This window comes from Lissotriton helveticus, chromosome 4_1 (assembly GCF_964261635.1).
Source record: "Lissotriton helveticus chromosome 4_1, aLisHel1.1, whole genome shotgun sequence".
NCBI lineage: Eukaryota > Metazoa > Chordata > Amphibia > Caudata > Salamandridae > Lissotriton > Lissotriton helveticus.
The window spans coordinates 1848198333-1848219472 of record NC_136063.1 but is presented as its reverse complement, the minus strand read 5'-3'; the positions used below and the strand labels follow the sequence as shown (position 1 = coordinate 1848219472).

The window sequence follows — 21140 nt, the reverse complement described above, 5'->3', positions numbered from 1 at the left end:
CGGGACTCCTCCATTCCAGCTGACGCTCCGTCCATCAATGTTGGTGACCAGAAGACACCCTGTCCACTGCCTGCCTGGCGGATGCTGAATTGCGGCTCGCTAATGTGAAGCCTGACTTCATACTTTTTTTCCCATTGCACAGACTGAAACCCGGCCTGTAATTATTGATGGAAAAACAGGAAGTGATATTAGAACACCACTGACATATAAATATAAGGTATGTAAGCTGTGTAGTGCAAAAAGTCACACTTTGAGTTTCCTAATAGACAGTACAATATTTTTTAAAGTGCGTACTCTGTCTGAGTCTCCTTTTGAAGGATAAATAAGTATGGGCAAATTATTTTAGCGGATCTTTCCCCTCAAGCTAGGTGTACTGCAAACTGTGTTTTAAAACAAAATTAGACCTTCCCAGCAGTGCTCCCACCCAGACCCTTACTAAAGCCAGTCGCAAAAATGTAGAAGACCCCCAATCAGATCTCAAAAAATCGAGGCCTAGTAGAAAACTGGTGACAAAACGTACTTTGAAAGTAAAAGTAGGCCCAAATCCCCCCTTACCCACCGTGGATTGTATTCAAAGCACTTGCAAGCAAGCAAAAGTATCCATACCCAGCATCGCTCCAAGACTCGCAAACCCCCCCACAAACAGCCCCCCACCCAAACACATGCAATACAAATACTGCTAACCCTAACAAGCCCTAAGTTAAGAATAGTGGCAAACGCTTTCTTTAACTATGCCAAATCCCCCCTTTCCTACCATGGATTTTCTTCAAATCACTTGCAACCAAAATTACACATTCCCACGAGTGCTCTAAGACCCCAGAACTCAGTTGCAAAAATCTAGAACACCCCGAAACACATGCAATCCTGCTGCTAGGGCTAACCCTAACGAACCCTAAGTTACAAAAAGTGCCAAAAGGCTTTTCCGCATGGATTTTCTCCAAACCAGTTTTATCCGGTATTAGACCTTCCCAGCAATACCCCAAGACCCGCCAACCCACCCGCAAAAAAGCACAACACCCCTAAACAGCCAAAAAGCAAAAATGGAAAATCTCATATTACTTACAATATTTTTCTGCCTTTTGTCCAAATACGCTGTGCAGCTAGGTCATAACTCCCGTTTTCCACTATGGATTTCCTGAAAAGCAAATGCAATCAAAACTAGACTGTTCCAGCAGTGCTCCCAGACCCCAAAACCCACCCACAAACACCCGGAACCCCCCAAAAAGCACCTCAAAGACAAGCAAGTCAGCAAAAACACAAGTAAATATTTCGCCTCCGATTTGGTCCAAACCACTTTTATCCGGTATTAGAGCTTCCCAGCAATGGCCCCAGAGCCGTCAACCCAGGCGAAAACTAGTAGAAGACCCCCAAACAGCCAAAAAGCAAAAGTACAAAAATGGGGACTTTGTCACTTTTAGGGAAATTTCCAAAATCACTCAGCGCGCGCTCTGCAGCTAGGCCCTAACTCCCCTCTGCCTCCATGGATTTCCTTCAAACCTCTTGCTATCAAAACTATCCATACCCAGCAGTGCTCCCAGACCCCGAAACCCACCCCCAAACACCAGGAAGCCCCCCCAAACAGGCCCCCGAAAACGCTACATTGAGCGAAATGTCAGAAAAAGCAAAAACTTTTTCCTCATGGATTTTGTCCAAACCAGTTTTATCCGGTATTAGAGCTTCCCAGCAATGGCCCCAGAGCCGTCAACCCAGGCGAAAACAAGTAGAAGACCCCCAAACAGCCAAAAAGCAAAACTACAAAAATGGGGACTGTCACTTTTGGGGAAATTTCCAAAATCACTCCGCGCGCGCTCTGCAGCTAGGCCCTAACTCCCCTCTGCCTCCATGGATTTTCTTCAAACCTCTTGCTATCAAAACTATCCATACCCAGCAGTGCTCCCAGACCCCGAAACCCACCCAAAAACACCAGGAAGCCCCCCAAACCGGCCCCCGAAAACGCTACATTAAGCGAAATGTCAGAAAAAGCTAAAACTTTTTCCTCATGGATTTTGTCCAAATCAGTTTTATCCGGTATTAGAGCTTCCCAGCAATGGCCACAGAGCCGTCTACCCAGGTGAAAACAAGTAGAAGACCCCCAAACAGCCAAAAAGCAAAAGTAAAAAAATGGGGACTTTGTCACTTTTAGGGAAATTTCCAAAATTACTCCGCGCGTGCTCTGCAGCTAGGCCCTAACTCCCCTCTGCCTCCATGGATTTTCTTCAAACCTCTTGCTATCAAAACTATCCATACCCAGCAGTGCTCCCAGACCCCGAAACCCACCCACAAACACCAGGAAGCCCCCCAAACAGGCCCCCAAAAACGCTGTAGTGAGCGAAATGTCAGAAAATGCAAAAACGCTTTTCCTCATGGATTTTCTACAAAACACTTTTATCCGGTATTACACCTTCCCAGCAATGCCCCAAGACCCGCCAACCCACCAGCAAAAAAGCACAACACCCCCAAACAGGCAAAAAGCAAAAATGGAAAATCTCATACTTAGAATATTTTTCGGCCTTCTTTCAATTCTGTCCAAACGCGCTGTGCAGCCAGGTCATAACTCTACTTTTCCACCATGGATGTCCTGGAAAACAAATGCAATCAAAATTAGACTGTGCCAGCGTTGCTCCCAGACCCCAAAACCCACCCACAAACACCAGGAACCCCCCCAAACAGGCCACCGAAAACATGATAGTGAGCAAAAAGGCAAACACTTTTTTTGCTCCGATTTTCTCCAAACCACTTTTATCCGGTACTAGACCTTCCCAGCAATGGCCCCAGAGCCGTCTACTCACCCGCAAAGAAGTAGAACACCCCCACAAGTGCGGAGTCTTTCTTCATTGGGCGTAATCCAGCCATCTGCTTTGAGGGAAATAGGAGTCTGGAGGAGGAGGATAGAGGAGCATGTTCTTGTGAACTTGTGAACCTGAGGAATGCAGACTGCGGCACCTTCAAATCAATAAGCAAATAAGTGAAGACAGTTCTGCTGATGGGCTTGTTTTTTGTGATTAGGTGATTAAAGTTTTTGTTATATAGATTTTGCAAAACAAAGAGAGAGACACACAGGAATAAAAGTGAATAAGGACGAAAAAGAAAGTTAGTGATTCATTGACTCATTTATTTTCAAGGCTCGGTGTCAGGGAAGAAGAGCTTGTCCTCAAACTCTGCAAATTCATACGGGAGTAGGTCACTTAACAGAGAAGAACTTCCCTCATCTAAGTTGGTGTCCTCTTCGTCTTCTTCCGGCGTGCATTCTCGTATTTTGTAATCTGTTGGTATGAGGTGCTGATTCATCTTGATCATTGTTAACCTCTCCACATTTTTGGGCGAGAGGCGGGTCCTTTTGGAAGTTACAATGCCACCAGCAGCACTGAAAACACGTTCAGAAGACATGCTTGCAAGTGGGCAAGACAAGTAATTTATAGCCAGGTTGGTGATCTATGGCCAAGCAACTGTTTTCCCATGCCAATACGCCAATGGGTCATGAGAAAGATGGACCTCTGTTGAGTCATTCAGATAGGCCTGCACCATCAACTCAAGGTTCTCCCGGGTTCCTCCACTTTGCTTACTTTTTTCTGGGACCATTTCAGAAGCAAACCCAAGCTCAGTTAGCCAATCCTCTTCATCACCCGATATTACTGTTGTGTCTGGAGCAGATGATACGGTTGCTGGTGTCGTTAGCGGCTGAGAGGGCAAATCACTCACTTCTGCCACAGCCACAAATGCAGAAGGGGATTCTTTTGACTGCGGACGGCCTGCTGATGCTGATGTACTGCCTTTTCCTTCAATTTCCTGCCGTTCTCTTTCAAACCGAGTGGCTGACACAGCTAGCCAATGTTTGTACTTTGTAACATCTGCGTCATCAAAAGGAAAGAATACTCTGCCTGCCACTGCCTTTTTGTACCGTGGATCCAGAATAGTAGCACAAATGTAATGCTGTTCTGTCTTGATCATTTCAAGACGATCATCGCCAAGTAGGCAGTGTAATAACTTCTCCGCCAACTCTAATGCTTCTTCCTTTCCATCTTTTTCAAACTTAGAACACACCGCCTTCAGTCGGTGCTCTAGCATGCTCAACAATGGGATAGCTTTTCCCAAATTACAGTCCTCCCTGCTGACTGCACGCGTGAAGACCTCAAAAGGACAAAGCATGCCTGTCAGGCTTTTAACTAGGTGCCATTGCTCCACCTGTATCCTCATGTCCTTCATAGGTGTACCCAGTTTAAAGAAATACTGATCGACTACCGCATACTGCTCATACAGACGCTCAAGCATGTAGAAGGTTGAGTTCCAACGTGTTGCCACCTCCTGGAGGAGTGCTTTCACTGGCAATTTACGTTCATATTGCAGGCACCTCAGCTGCTTCCGGGCCTTAAAAGAATGGTTGAAATGTGTGCTCATTCTTCGGCAGGTGGTCAGTAACTCGGAGACTGGACTTTCTTCACTCAAGAATTTTTCAACAACCAGGTTAATTCAGTGCGCCAGACACGGCACTCTGAAATAGTTGCCCATATCCATGGTCTTAACTACATTGGCGCCATTATCCGTGGAAACATAACCAATCATGCGTTTTCTTGGGGACAGCCATTGAAAGACCTTTGTGTTAAACTCATGCAAAATGTTTTCTGCTGTATGACTTTTCTCCATGGCAAACATGGCTATTGTTGCATGTTTCCGAGCAGCTTTATAAACTTTGTCCTCATCAACACCTGCGTTTATCTTGCCTTTAACCCCTGAAAAAGAGACCCAGTGTGCAGTGATGCACATGTAATCAGTGGCTGCACAACTGCTCCACATGTCTGTTGTCAGATGTATAGTGTGAACAGCACTCTTCTGCAAAGCTGCCCCAATCACCTCGAGCACATCTTCATGTAGTGCTGGAATCGCAACTCTGGCAAAATAGAACCGGCTAGGAACCTTCCATTTAGGGCAGAGCGTTGACACCATTTCAAGAAAACCCACCCCTTCCACAAAAGAAAAAGGGAGAAGGTCCAGCACTAGCATTTTAGCCAGCTTACTGTTATACAGACGCGCCATTGGGTGGTTGCGTTCATATGGCGCTTCTGAAACCAACATGCTTCTAATGGTGGGCTGGACCAATTTACAGGATGATGATGACTTCTGCGACCCAGTTACGCTCTGTGATGAACTTTTTCGCGTTGGTGTCTCACTTTCTCCCACACTCTTAGTGTGGCTCATAGATCTGCTGTTGACAGGGGTACTAGGTGTAAGTAAAGAAATGTCTGACGCTTCTTCTTCCTCCTCGTCATCAGCAGATGAAACATCAACGGATACTATTTGTTGACTTGCAATTCGGGCATCCTTGATCTCCCTTAGGTGCGCCAGCCATTTGACAGTGTGCTGTCTCTCAAGATGGCCTCTCTGGCCTCCGGTACCATAGTTGGTACCAAGCTTACCACGACTAACTCGAACCGTACAAATGGTACAAATGGCTATGTTTTCCCTTGTTGGGCTAACACTAAAGAAGTCCCAAACTGCGGACTTCAAATGTCTGTGGGGTGCGGAGGAGGCGATACTGGGAATGCTGCTAATGCCAGATGAACTGAAGGATGTGTGTTGCCGAAATTTAGTACGTTGTGCACTTACAGCACCACTAATTGAGGACATGGAGGTTGAGGTGGATGGAGGTCCCTTCCGGCGAGAAAATATGGAAGCTGTAGGTGGCGGTGATGGTGTACTAGTTAACTGCATTCCTGGTGGTCCCATTCCCACGTCGCCATTATCATCATCACGCTCAGCAGCATTTCGTGCTAGGGTGAAAATGTCTGTGTGCTGCATGTCCGCTGAGGCTGGAGTAACGCCTATGATGACTGCGTCGTCGTCGTGAGAGTCTTCATCAGCAGGAGCAGTATACGCCCCTTCTTGTTCAGCGTCATCATCACACTCCATGACTCTGAGACTTTCGGGGACCTTCCTTTTACGCTTAGCTACCTTTGTCAGATCATGGTGTTTCTCACTCTCAGACGGCCGTGGTGGGTCCCAAGTTTGATCCATATCATCAGAAGGAAGGGGGCTTGAAGAAGAAGTAGACACCATCCTTGATATTTTCCTTGCTGGGGATCTGGAAGACAATGAATCATCAGGAGGAGTGGCTTCCTCATGTGATACCTCGGCTTGAATGTCGATTTCCTGATGTGCCCCTACTTCGGGAGGAACAACTATTGTGGGAACTTGTGCCGCTCCATGCACCTCTGCTTGCTCCTCTCCTTGCACCGCCTCTCCTTCCACATGTACTTGGGCTTGTACTTGCACATGTGGTTGTTGTTGCGGCTGTGGTTGTTCAACACTCGTCAGATGAGTTACAACAACCTGTGTTGATTGAGGGATGCTGCTACTTTCTTGCGATGAGCCAACATCACTGGTCGATGGTGATTGAACAACTATACTGGCTGCCTCTGCAGCACTCAAGGGTTTGGACCTAAGTTGGCGTGGTGGTGGTGGCACTGAGCCCAATGGAGCCGAGGTGCTTCTCCCAGCTTGGTCCCCATCAGACCCCTCTGCTGCTGCAGGCGTACTTTTTTTTATCTCAAAAAATGTGGCGGTCGTCTCACCAGTCTCCTTGGTAAATGGCGCCACTTGCTTCTTCTGCTCCTTACTGGCAACTTTCTTGCTAGAGGAGCTATGGGCAACTTTTTTGTCACTCAGAACAGCAGGCCGCAGTTGCACAAGTTGCAGAGTTGTCTGTGGCCACACGTGACGTTGTGCTGCACACACCGCAGCAGGACTTCTTCCTGGCACTGGTGGTTCTCTTGTGCACCTAAAAGCGATGGAAGACAGAGGAACATCAGTTATACACCCCAAAAAGTAAAAAAACACACAAAAATCAGCACAATCCCAGGCCATCCATGCCCTCAATGATGTTTAAATTCAAGAAGACACCCCACAGAAAGACTAGGCCCATGCACCACTCACTACCCCTGGGCATAATGGATGAAAGCTAGGCAAAATGGGTGCAGGCCTCAGACACTGCCTGTCTTCAAAATGGCCCCTTGCACCCCAAGCACGTGTGCAGGGCCTGCCTGTACCAGCACTCAAGATGGCCACCACCACCCACATGGCCAGTCCACATCAACAGTACACCCCAAAAAAACGGAAAAAAACCCCAAAATCACCACAATCCAATGCCATCCAGGATGTTTACATTAAAGAGACCCCACAGGCAGACTCAGTCCATGCACCACTCACTACCCCTGGGCAAAAGGCCCCAACAGCAGCCCAAAAAAATCGAAAAAACCCCACAAAATTCAGCACAATCCCAGGCCATCCATGCCCTCAATGATGTTTAAATTCAAGAAGACACCCCACAGAAAGACTAGGCCCATGCACCACTCACTACCCCTGGGCATAATGGATGAAAGCTAGGCAACATGGGTGCAGGCCTCAGACACTGCCTGTCTTCAAAATGGCCCCTTGCACCCCAAGCACATGTGCAGGGCCTGCCTGTACCAGCACTCAAGTTGGCCACCACCACCCACATGGCCAGTCCACATCAACAGTACACCCCAAAAAAACGAAAAACAGAAAAACACACGAAAATCACCACAATCCAATGCCATCCAGGATGTTTACATTAAAGAGACCCCACAGGCAGACTCAGTCCATGCACCACTCACTACCCCTGGGCAAAAGGCCCCAACAGCAGCCCAAAAAAATCGAAAAAACCCCACAAAATTCAGCACAATCCCAGGCCAACCATGCCCTCAATGATGTTTAAATTCAAGAAGACACCCCACAGAAAGACTAGGCCCATGCACCACTCACTACCCCTGGGCATAATGGATGAAAGCTAGGCAACATGGGTGCAGGCCTCAGTCACTGCCTGTCTTCAAAATGGCCCCTTGCACCCCAAGCACATGTGCAGGGCCTGCCTGTACCAGCACTCAAGATGGCCACCACCACCCACATGGCCAGTCCACATCAACAGTACACCCCAAAAAAACGAAAAACAGAAAAACACATGAAAATCACCACAATCCAATGCCATCCAGGATGTTTACATTAAAGAGACCCCACAGGCAGACTCAGTCCATGCACCACTCACTACCCCTGGGCAAAAGGCCGAAAACCCCCCACAAAATTCAGCACAATCCCAGGCCATCCATGCCCTCAATGATGTTTAAATTCAAGAAGACACCCCACAGAAAGACTAGGCCCATGCACCACTCACTACCCCTGGGCATAATGGATGAAAGCTAGGCAAAATGGGTGCAGGCCTCAGACACTGCCTGTCTTCAAAATGGCCCCTTAGTTCCCATCAACAGTACACCCCAAAAAAACGAAAAACAACCAAAAATCACCACAATCCAATGCCATCCAGGATGTTTACATTAAAGAGACCCCACAGGCAGACTCAGTCCATGCACCACTCACTACCCCTGAGCAAAAGGCCCCAACAGCAGCCCAAAAAAATCGAAAAAACCCCACAAAATTCAGCACAATCCCAGGCCATCCATGCCCTCAATGATGTTTAAATTCAACAAAACAGTTGTATCATGCACCCATAACTAACCCTGGTCCTACTGGATACTGTGGCTACCCACAATATATTTTATTTAATGTTCTGAAAAAGTTCCAAATTTGTAGTTGCAGCAACTGTAATGCCCCAAACAAACTTACTTGTGAAAGTTGATTTCTAATCCAAAAGTGATCCAAAGAAAGTCAAAAAGGCCTCAAATCCAAATATCCAGCAGCATCCACAAAAAGTAATCCTTCCAGGTCAAGATCCAAATGAAAGTGACCAGCACATGAAGAAAGCACTGGGAGGAGCCTGCTGGACAGGAACAGGAAGTTGGAGACTGTGGGCACTTCCTTCCCCCCCCCCAAAATGGACTCCATGCAAAAAAAAGTGCAGGCAAATGTCAACCTGAGGAGTTATTCTGATATAAATCATCATTTCCAGAAGGTTTATGCTGCTTGCTGGTGGATTTCTTGTGCAGAATTGCAAATTTTGCAATTTCGCGAGTGCGAGATTGTTGCTGCCCGCCGCATCTACGTGTTCGCAATTGCGAACTCTCGCGATGCGTGTTGTGCAAGGTGGCAAGCCGCGATGACGTAATCGCGGTCGCCAAACTCCCGCGGGATCCCGCAGCAAGATCCAAAATGGCGCAGCACACGCAAAATATGGAGAAAAACAACTCTGCAAACGCTGAATGACGGTAAGTGAACGCCGCGCGCCGCAAAATTGTATCACCAAGCAAAAAAAATCCGCTGCGTGCGAATTTACGAATTTTCGGCAAATTCGCGAGAGTTCGCGGATTGCGAATATGCCGAAAATCCGCAAATTCCGCGAGCGAAACGGATTTTACGCCCATGCTTAAATAAAAGACTTCTGCTTCACTTGTGTTAAACCCTGAGAAGTATGGGAATTTCTCATAAAATGTTTTTGAACTACCCATTGGTGGAGTTGCACAATGTTCCCATTGATTATATTTTAAAACATTTCTAGGTTGAGCAGATTTATGCAAATAGTGATGCGCAAAGTGGTTGTAGCAGTACAATTCATCATAATTAGATGAACCATGCAAGTAATCATGTTCTGTAAATTTTGCTGACATTACTAAATCTGACATCATATCATTAATACTTTCAAAGTCCCAATCATCAGGGAATGTGCTCGGTTTTACAAAGTCACTCAATGAAATCTTAAACTGGTGTGGATACTTCAGGAGCTCGACCGGGCCATAAATATCGTAATCTGTTTTGTCCCAAGCTACCCCACCGGGTATTGGATTGGCTGTAACATTCAGAGATGATAGTTCGCTTTTCTCGATGTGCGATGACTTGTGTGGTTTTAGGACCAAGTTGATGTTCTGACTTGCTGTGTCCATTGTACTGTATTTTCCCTCAATGAATTTTCCTAACCAAAGAACCATGATGAGCCAAAGCAGGAGGAAAAGTACACCTGACACAATCCAAAATTCAATCCATGGAGAAATCAGATAGGTTTCTTTGAGTTGATGAAAGAGTTCTGTTACTTTGTTTTTAAAAGATTCAGTTGTTGGCTGTTCTTCAGGCTCGCTTGGATCCTCAGAAAAGTCATCGAAATTGATGAAGTAGCCAGATGCAGTTCTGTCAATTGTTGGAATCGCTTCCGGATTTTTATTTGCTTTTGGAATTTTCTTTGTTTCATTAGCATAGTCTGTGGCTACATCGTTGTAGACAGGTGTTTCATGATGAACTGTTTCAATTTGGGCTTCAAGAAGCACAAGTTCCATGGCATTATTGCACAGTCCTTTTTTAATCACTGCAGGTTTATCAAATGTGATTAGTCTCTCAGTTTGAACCTCTTGGATTGTAGCAAGATTTGGTCTTCTGCTATTTCTTGGGCGTCCACTGGGCCTACTACTTATTATCGGCCACATGATTGTGGTTTTACCAGGTCGATGGATACAACACTGTTCTCCTTTTTACCAGCAAGGGGCGGTAGTACAACTGATCTTGTTCCGTTGACAGCTAAGACAGGTACTGCTTTTCTGTAAGAAGGCCCATATTCCTTCTTCACCGCGATCTTCTCTCTGACCAGATCCCCAATCTTTGTAATCCAGACAGGCATTGCTGGGACAGGTAGTTTCTCTTCAGTGGCTGTTGGCTGGTGTTTTAGCTTTACGTTGCTCAGGTCTTTTCTTGTTTCATTTAAGTCCTGTAAAATAGCCAAACGATCTTTGATATCAAAGCATTTTTCTTCTACCACTGAAGTCTGACTATCGAGGTCCTGAATATGCATTCTAGTCCCGAACAATAGTTCATACGGACTGAAACCTTTTAGAGAATTTCTTGGCAGATTGTTAAGACTACGTTGGACACTTGTTAAATGTTGGACCCACCCAGTACCTGTACCTAATACCCTTGCCGTTATAGATTGCTTTATGTCTCGGTTTTTTCTTTCCACAATTCCGTTTCCCTCAGGATGGAAGGGACAAGAATACCGCAATGCAATGCCAATGCTGGTCATGGCCTCCTTATAAGCTCGAGAGCTAAAAGAAGGGCCATGATCAGAATGTAGCATTCCAATTGCGTATGTGCCGATATAGACTCGCAAATCTTTTATAACAGTTCTGGCGTCAGCCGAGCGCTGGTGTCCACATTTTAAGTGAGTCTAGTCTTAAATAATATACATAGGGACGCATCTTTCCTGTTTAATCATGCGAATAGATCGCCTTATGCTTTCTACTAGGTGTTCTGGCACTACTTCGGCCGGTACGCCACTGCGATCTCTGTTGCAGTTTTGACAGCTCATTACAAATTTGTAATGTTGCAGGCTCATCCCCGGCCACCAGTATTCTGATTGTAATTCTGTCAGAGATTTCTTGATCTTTCGGTGCCTTAGACCTTCACCCATGTGTGCGTCTGCTATTAGCAAGACTCTCCTGTTCGTGTTTGGAATCACTCTATCCCCCACTCCAGGGATTCGAGCAAAAGGAACGAAGTTTGCATCTATTATGTATGTATAATTGAGTGGATAGTTCACGGGTAATGCTGCACAGTCGCCTTTTGAAGAAGTTTTTACCGCCAGCATGGTTTCCCCGTCAACGTATTTTTCTGAACGCTTTTTTGTGGCTACGGAAGCCGGTTTAGTTGCTTCCGCTGTGGCTGTTTCAGCCAATGAATTCCCTGCAGCGTGAACGCCATCACGCTGATGACTCAGTGTATGTATCACGTGAGTCTTTTGTAGTTCTTTCTTTACAAGAACTACTTGTTCCCAAAGCGATTTTTGCTTAATTGTGGCACCTGTGTCATCTTTGTAACCGTTTTCAACCCATTTCTGCAAGTCTTCATTGTATGATTTGACGCAGGAATGCGAATCGCACACTATTAGTGTCGGGAATTTGCGATCGTCAATGTCGAGTGCCATATTTAAGGCAATTAATTCAGTCTGTTGACCTGAATTGTTTTTTACGATTGTGACATTGTTACCAGTGGTCTCAATTTACCTCCGCGCCACCGGCATTTGACAACCTCGCACGTAGCGTTATAAGCTTGTTTTCCCCAAACTGAGGGTTCTGCATAACTGTTTGTGTATATTATGCAGGCGTAAAGTTGTATGGGCAGAATGTCGTTAGGCAGAGGATATTCTTTTTCATATGTCCTTGTCCATGCCCTAGTAACCCCCCATCTGGACTATGGGAACGCCTTGTTACTGGGATTGAGCAAAAAGGGGCTCCATCAGCTCCAGTGTGTCCAGAATGCCGCTGCACGACTTGTGCTCAAGCTTCCTCGCAGATCCTCAGGGAAATCTGCCCTGTCCAAACTTCACTGGCTCCCCATCAAGGAGCGAATCAAATTTAAAGCATTATGCTTTGCCCATCGCATCGCTCATGGCACAGGGCCTGATTATTTAAAAAGCCTTCTTACAATACACCGCCCCTCCAGAAATCTTAGATCCTCTGGGGCTATGCTGTTTAAAATCCCTAAAGTCACCAGAGCCAGGATGGGTGGTTGTTTGTTTGGTTATCTGGCTTCTAAGAGCTGGAACGAACTCCCACTCGAGATCCGTATGGAGCCCTCTGAAACTAGGTTTCGGGGAAAACTGAAAACTCTCTTATTTCCACGCACTTAAACCGTTCGCCCCTCAGATGGTTCCCCAGCTCTCTCTTCTCTAGCGTCTATGCAGTTTTCAGCACGGGGACACTCTGTTCTTGAGTAACCAGGCGCTTTACAAATGGCTTTAAATAAATAAATAAATGTTAGATATTTCAATTTTTTCATTTCCAGGTCAAAATAGTATTTCACTTTTTCTGTAGCAAGAGAATTTTCCCATTGTATCCATTTTGGATCTAGTGCCACGGTAGTTAAATTACATGGGCTTGTTAATGACTCGAAGGCTGATTCTGCTGTTAAAACAGTAATCCTTTTGCCTTCGGCTTGGGCTCTTTCTTTTGCTACAGCTGTTTGAACCGCATTTACAACATTTTTCGCAAGACTGAATGTTTTTTCAGCTTGTGAGTACAAGTGTGATTTGTATGCTATTGGTACCTTTTCTCCCTCATTAGAGGTCAGGTATGTTAATCCGCATCTTCCTGGGATGACTCGGATTACAAGGTTGCGTGTATTATCGCGAGTTTGCAATTTTGTTTTTGCTAACATGTCTGTTTGCAATGATCTCAAAATTTCTGTGTGTTTTTGAGTCCAATTGATTGGTTTAAAATCAGGTTTTATTAATTCATAGAGAGGTTTAACCCTCTCTGCATAATTTAGAATGTAAGTTCTTCTGAAATTCAGGAAACCTAGTATTGATTGTAAGTTCCTCAGCGTTTTTGGTGCTTGGAGTACAGCACACTTTTCTAAGAAGTTGTCTGCTAGGCTTTAGCCTTCACTTGATAATTCATATCCTAAAAACAGGACAGTTAGATGGGCAATTCGGGACTTTTTAAAGTTGAATTTGTAACCCTCTGCAGCAAACCCAAGTATTATGGTGTTTACTACGACATAAGATAATGCCTCATCATCATACATTTGTAGTAACTCTGCTACTCTTGCTGAGAATAATCCTGGGCTATTCTTGAACCCCTGTGGGAGTCGACAGAAATCTTTCTGCGAGCCCATTATTGAGAAAGCAGTCAAATACCTGCTTTCAGGTGCTATGTTTTGACAAAAGAATCCATTAGAGATGTCTAATGTTGTTTTGTATTTTTTGCGCACGATGTTATTCATTAGTGCTGCACTGTGTGAGTTTTGTACTGCAAATGTCTTGCAACATGAGTTAAGGTGTCTATAGTCCAAAACTAGACGATATGAATCGTCTGGCTTAGAGAGAGGAAACAAAGGATTGTTCATTTGTGAGGTGCATGTTTCAATCACCCCCTGGTATTCAAGTTGATCTAAGATCTCCCTGACCTGTTTTTTAGCTTCTTGCTTAATTGGGTACTGCCTTTGTGCAGTTGGTTGATTTTTTAATTGGATTTTGTGAGGAGGAGAGTCCTCATCCCATCCTACATGATTTTTATATAATGCAGGAGCTTGGGCTACTGCCCACTTTCTTGCAAGTGTATATTTTTTATGAATTGGATTGTGATTTGAGAAGGCAGGCATAATCATTTCTTCGCCATGAGGGCACTCCCTGACAAACTCTGGTGGCCAGTCTTTTTCAGCTAAAAGGATGTCATAGCCTTTGGAAAGGCTATCCCAAAATAGACCCCTTATTTTCCTAGTCTTATCTCCCTCTATACGTAATGTTATCTCGTATATTTTATAAGGTTTGCTAACTCTGCTGTCTGCAGTTTCCACTTGAATGCATTCATTCGTGTCCACTGTCTCCAGATGATTCATCAGGATCTTGCGATCTATGGTCACTTCTGCTGCGCTGTCTAGCGCTGTCTGGGCCCACTCTCCGTTTTTCAGCTGTGTCCTCAGTATCCTCGGCATGTTTGACTATTTTAATGCTGGCTACCTTCTTTCTTGGAAATTGTAATTTTTTACTTTGATGAGCAGGTTCTTTGTCTTTGGACTTGACGTGCTCTTCCCTTTGTTCTGATCGTCCTCTTCTTTCCAATTTCTGCGAGGAAGTCTGAAAAGATCGAGAGGGACGTGTATCAATATCTTGATATCTATCAGGTTTCTTTAGATTATCCCTATTTCTAAGGTTGTATCTTTTCTCAGAGGGCTCCCTCTGGGGAGACTTGTGTTCTTGGTCGGGAGATGTTTCTCTCCGCCGAGGAGACCTTCCTCTGGACTGGAATCTTTTTTCTTTGGGAGTGGATTGTTTATTTCCATCCCAGCCCTTTTTTGGAGTGTTTAGATTATTTTTAATGAATATTTTTTCAGGATTTTCAGTTAGATTGGGTTTTACTGGTTTCCCACCCAAACTATCTCTTCCTAGTTCTTCATAGGATTTTTCTATGATTCTGGCAAGTTCAAATGGTTGTTCTGCTATATCTGTCTCTTTCAATTTCTGGCGGATTGCCACAGATGCTGCTTCCCCTTTTATGTTGGCTAATAATATAGCCGAGACCTGCTTGAAGTCTTTTAGTATTTTCATACGCAGAGTTAAGGCAGGTTCTGGACCGTATTCATTTTGAATCTGTCTTAGCACATCGGGTATTACCACCATGGACGGAACATTATGTGTTTTTGTGTAAATGGAGGCAAAGACTGTGCCCCAAGTGTCACAGTCCTCTACATGTGGTGCGATCCCCATTGGAAGGCAGATAGTCAGAATTCTGTGTTTCTCAGTAGGGGTAGTATCCGGAAATACTGCCTCTATTTGAGTGATTTTTTGTGCTAACCAGAATGGAATTTGTTCCCGTTTTGCGGGTACTTTACCCAGACATGATTGTATGTTCTGTGGTGTAATTTTGTTTGTGTTACCCTGATGAGGGGTCAGCTGTGGAATGTTAATAGCTGGTTGGACTGTTGAAGTCCGCATTACATATTGGACTAATTGTCTATGTATTTTAATCAGTTGTTCTAGCTGTGCTAAAAGTTCTGGTGTTGACATTTTTTCAATGTCTGGATGTGGTGTGTAGCTGGCTAGAACCGGACACGTTGCTCCTGGTCTACCTAGTGGACCGAGCCTGGTGATGTGATTATTATGTTTTAGGGCGCCTTTAAACCAGAGCAGGTGCTCTTGGTATTTTAATGGGATTTCCACCTCCTCGAAAGGAGTGTATTCTTTCGGAGGTTCCTCTATTTTGCAATAGTGGAACTCATGTGTGACAGCATTTGCTGCAGGAAAGTTTATCCATGAATAGAATACCTCTGTCTGCCGATATTCATGTGCCTCAATTACGAGTACGACTATACCACCTCTCGATGTTAGTCCATTCTCTATAAGTTTAAGAGTTATAGTTTTTCTTATGTTGATCGGAATGAGTATTGCATTCGGGTCGGTCTGCAGGAGACTAGTGTCATCCTCTAGGAGTCGAGCTGCTATTCTAGCTGCCTCCCTTTCTTCTTCACTTTCTGACATTTTTACTGACAGAAAGGTTTTTGTTGCAGATCAAGTTTCAAGAAAACAAAGATTAGGTGCACAATATTTTTGGAACACTGTATCCTTCAACATTGACTAAACCAAAAACTATACATAGAAATCTCTTCCTACTAAGTTCCGGTGGATTTTTAACCTTTTACCCACTCCAGACGTCTTTTGGAGTATTTACGGGAAAAAGGGACTGTGTGAAAAAGCACGACTGAGTTACTCTAACGTCTTGCGTTAGATTTATCACCTTACCAAACGTTGGGTGCCATGTAGTGTAGTTCCTATATTCCCAATAGGCTCTGTGCATTGGAATAATATATTCAGCAGTGTAGACGTAGGACTGAGGTTATCTAGGTCTCTACTGACTATATTAGAGTTGAGGTTTGCCAGCTAGCTCAGAGGTCACTAGAAACTTTCTCGAATAAACGAGGAGGAGTTTAACCTCCCTGGATATACAAGAAGGGATTAGCTTCTGACAACCATAAAACATGACAACTTTGCTCTCCCTGAATAAGAGTATATCTCTAGAGTTGTGTGAAAACAAAAGACAGCTATTTCACTCAGTCAAATGTGCGTACTTAGTTTCACCAGAATGCAGAGAAAAGAGAGACGGGCGTTTTCAATAAAAGGTGTTATTTATTGAGCAGTCTTCTTCCTCATACAAGAGAAATGAATTGCCACGATTGTAATACTCATGGTAAAGTAAAGTGCGAACAGTAAAAGGAGGAGTATAAAATAATACTGTAAAAGCATTGATATGGTTTCTTAGCCATTTGATACTTTAAAATAGATAAAATATATACATACATATATAAATTGACTAATCGTACTCAACTGGTGCTTCTAAATACACCTACCCCGGTGTGCCTGACCTAAGCCTAATACGTGGGAAGGAGTAAGTAAGTAGCAGTTTAAGTTAAGTTTGTTTTGCCAAGAATCTGACTCAAGAATTCTCTGTAAGGGTTTAGTCAGTTCCGTACCTGGGTAATAGAAAGCAGGAGGTCTGGTATCTCTCTCTCAGGACTCGATATCCCAGCAACCCGCAAGGGTAGGCTGGAAACGCCGGAGCTGGATTTCTCGGCCGGAAAAAAGACAGCGTCTTTCTCAGCGCGTCAAGGAGGAGGGGCAGCGTCCGTGGGCTCTCGCATCAGCTGGGCTTTCGGAAGTAGATAGCTGCTCTGCTTCAGAATTACCACCATGTGTTTGCTTAAGGCAACGTTGGTATATTTATACCTGAAAGGTGCCTGGGTTTGACGTAAGGTTGGACATAAGACGTCAGTAAAGATGTCACTAAGAACTGGCCGTTCTTACAATGCTTTACAGGAGTTCTGGGACGAAATCAAAACAATAGCAAGGGGGATTTCCCAGGTTGCTGGAGGCTTGGTTTTGTTTAGAGAACTCGGTGTGCTTTACTAGGGGGCCGGAGAAGTAGCCTTGCTTAATGTGACAGCATGTGCTACGACTGAATTATGGATATGATTATTATGCCGTTGTATGGACATTATTGATTATAACCGGACAAGGGCATAAAATAGGAATATCGATTCAGGTTTCCTAGATAAAACACTACAGGTGGAAGTAGCCATGCCTGTATTTGGACTGCATGGGCTATGTCTAAATAAGGGAATGATTTCTATGCCTATATTAGGGCAATGTGAATTGTACCTATATAAGGGCGTGAATCGGGAAAATTCGCTTGGATCCTAAAACGCCATACAACACATCAGGAACCGTTCTATCATAGTCAGCTAGAATGTCATGGACAGTATGCATCATGCCTAAAAATCATTGACTGTTTCTATTTGTCGGAATACCGCATCATTCATAATTTGCTTAGTAAGTACATCTTGAGCAAATTCTAGTCAGCACAGTTAATACTTTATCAACAGTTAAATTAAGTCTACTATGCCTATTTTGTTCATTGTGGCAAGTTTTACTATGTCCTCAGAAGTCTGACAGTTTCGCGTAGACAAGGAGAGTATAACACACTCATATGCTCAGTTAACCCATCATTGACAGTCGCCAATATGCTCATATATTACGCTATGTTTGGTTATGATCAAGTCCCAATAACATGTAACATGTAAGTTACACTTTCCAATATTCCCTCATTCTATTTCCATGTAGCCCACCTCAAATGTCTGTTTTTCTAGCAAAATACTTTGTCCCTTGCTAGCTCAGTGTGGACCGCACAATGCTAATCCTAGTTTATACACTTTGCTAGAAAAACAAACATTTGAGATGAGCAGATTCAGAGTGTTGCTGATGCTGTCAGGTGCTCTAAACAGGAGCTGCTTTCCACCTAAACTTGGACATCACCCAGAGTTCTCTGCTTCTTTTTTGCGTAATTTAAGCAGAACTCTAAGCCTGAAAGAGTATAGTTTTGACTCATAATGGGTACTTCATTGTGTCTGGTCAAAGCGAAACCTCTCTAAAGAGCTATAATGGTAGCAAAGCACGTGTCAGGGGTTGCTTTTATTCATTCAAGGGCAGCTTGATAAGTCTTTTACCAATATAAAGCTGTAATACTGTGCTTGCAGTGGTAAAAGGCTTTTGTCAGTTTATAGTTCGGCGTGGATGGCACAATGCTAACCCTGTGCTTAAAGACTTTGCTATAGGAATGGCAAAATACTGTGTACCTTTGTATATCAGCATGGATGGCCCTGTGCTAATTCTAGCATGAAAACTTTGCTAGGAAAACAGAAATTTAAGACAAGCATATGTCACTGGTGTAGGGTGCTCTCTACTGGAGCTGCTCTCCACCTAAACCTGGGAACTACTCAGAGTTCTCTGCTTCTATTTGTGCATAATTTTTGCGGCACTCTAAGGCTGAAAGGGTATTGTTTTGCTTATATATCGTGTGCCTCCCGAAATAGCTTCAGGCACATTGGGAAACATATTACTGACGGCCGCCCGGTCGTGGGAGAGCACCATCTACCGCAGTGATCAGCAGCTTTACTGCGGCCGAGGCAGCATTTCCAAACAAGTTGGAAACGTGAGCACAGGACTCCCGTGATGATTTTCAGTGTGCCAAACCACCCACAGCCTACTATAGGCAGTTTAAGGATGCATTCAATTCCTAAAGACACTCAACTTAATTGGATATTGCACTAAAATGGACTACAAGTCCCAAGAATCTTGGTATAAAGCTGGACTACACACGCCCACCAAGGGACCTGTATTAATTGGTTCATCCGTAAATATGGTGTAAATACGAGTGCTTCTTGGTTGCAAAGCCCCTGACGACGGGTGAAATTCCCAGAAACGCGTTGGGCTACAGAAATGCCAGGTGGGGAGGCGCACTGCACGTGAAGCCCGGAGGGGAGGAGGACTGTCGTGTGCCTCCCGAAATAGCTTCAAACACATTGGGAAACATATATATATATATATATATATATATATGTGCGCTCACGTGTAAGGACATGGTCACACTCGCGGGGAGAAACTTGAACTCGCCTTTCTTGCCACAGCGTGCTTGAATAGCTGAGGAGCTCAAGAGAAAGTGATTCAATCCCATTTCGCCGTGGAATTCCTGACGCGTTTCGAAGGCTCCCGCCTTCTCTTCAGAGGATTTGGCGAACTGATGATGGGAATGCAGGTACCTGCCCTGATACTGATCATGGCACGCCCCTGATGGGCAGTCCAAATGTCCCAGTGCCTACTGGGACTGGTAGTCCTGTTTAGTCTTGGCGCCCCATGTGTGGATCGAGGCGGACGAGTGGTCTCCCCTCGCCAACCAAGCGACCTCACGAGTCGGAGTAGCAGACGGATGTATGCCCGTCAAACTAGCAAGCTGGATGCTTGCCCTAGTCAGCTCCTACCTTGAGGCCGCTTGGCGGTGCTCAGCGTGTATGCAGGGGCTCTGCTCGCTCGTTACCATCATAGCGCTGCTGCACTCTTCTGGCGGGTGCGGTAAAAGGATGGTGATGGTTCCATCCACATATGTGCGCTCACGTGTAAGGACACGGTCACACTCGCGGGGAGAAACTTGAACTCGCCTTTCTTGCCACAGCGTGCTTGAATAGCTGAGGAGCTCAAGAGAAAGTGATTCAATCCCATTTCGCCGTGGAATTCCTGACGCGTTTCGAAGGCTCCCGCCTTCTCTTCATATATACAGTACACATACTATGTCTCTATGGATTGTTAATGCTGTGTAAGGTACCCCTTCCTGCACAAAAATGATCCTGGCTGTAACACAGGCCCCCTTGCACCATGATGCAAGGGAGCCAGTATTGGCCCTAGGCTACTGAAATGACACCAGCGCAGGGGGAAAGGACAGGAATGCACGTAATGGGTAAAGAGTAAAGACGGTGCATTCCTGACCTTACCCTGTGATGCAAGTTAGCACAGCAAGGTAACTTGCTGCGCTCCCCTGAAGCACCATTCTTATTAATATGCCCCTAAATGTCCGGCCAACAATGTTATATATAGACGTTTTCACCCGAATTCAATCATTTAATGGCAGGGTTTTAATCAAAATAGCAAGATAGTAGAATCCTTGGTGTAGGAAATTGTTGTGTTAGATAACTCTATTGTGCAAGTGCATAGGGATCTATTGGTAATTAAATAAATACTTACAAATCATATCTTGGTATTAGCCATTTCATTTTCAGATGCCATTTTACACCTGTGAGGCTATTATGGAATAATATTGCCCACAGTATCGCTGTTTTACCATCCACAATGGCCATCACATTAATTTTAAATGTGACAGCCATGCAGGATTTTCAAACCGAAAAAAACCCACATACAATACCATTGCAAGACGTCCACCCGCTGCTATGTTCAGTTTTGTTATTGCAAGGATATGCCTGCCTGTTTAGGTGGCAGCATGTGTTCTTTTACTACTTTTATTCTTTTAATGTACCTTGCGTTTTGTGTTGAGATTGTGTGTGAGCTCATTGTTTTTGTGTAAGTGGATGAATGCAAGAATGAGTCAGTAGGTGGATGAATTGACACATGAGAGCTAAGATGAGTGACAGAGTGCAAGCATTATATCTAAATGAATGCCTAAACCCATCATTGACTGAGAAGGTACTCAAATTACAAAGCCAGACCTATTGGTGTTGTAATGCTTGCTCAAGTTGTGAAGAAAGAGTGACTGTTGTCCCACTTCATACTGAGTGAAAAATCTAAATTTCTGGTAGACCGAATGCTGAGCAGAACATGTAAAAATGTTAATGTAAAGTAATTGTCACTTTTATTCACTGGT

At 44.5% G+C, this 21140-nt stretch overlaps 1 protein-coding gene across 1 annotated transcript in view; it reads left to right on the top strand.

The window, feature by feature from the left end:
- Positions 1-21140, top strand: part of LOC144827705 (sodium/hydrogen exchanger 2-like) — a 621902-nt gene that overhangs the window by 411794 nt on the left and 188968 nt on the right. The gene's annotated exons all lie outside the window — the stretch shown is intronic.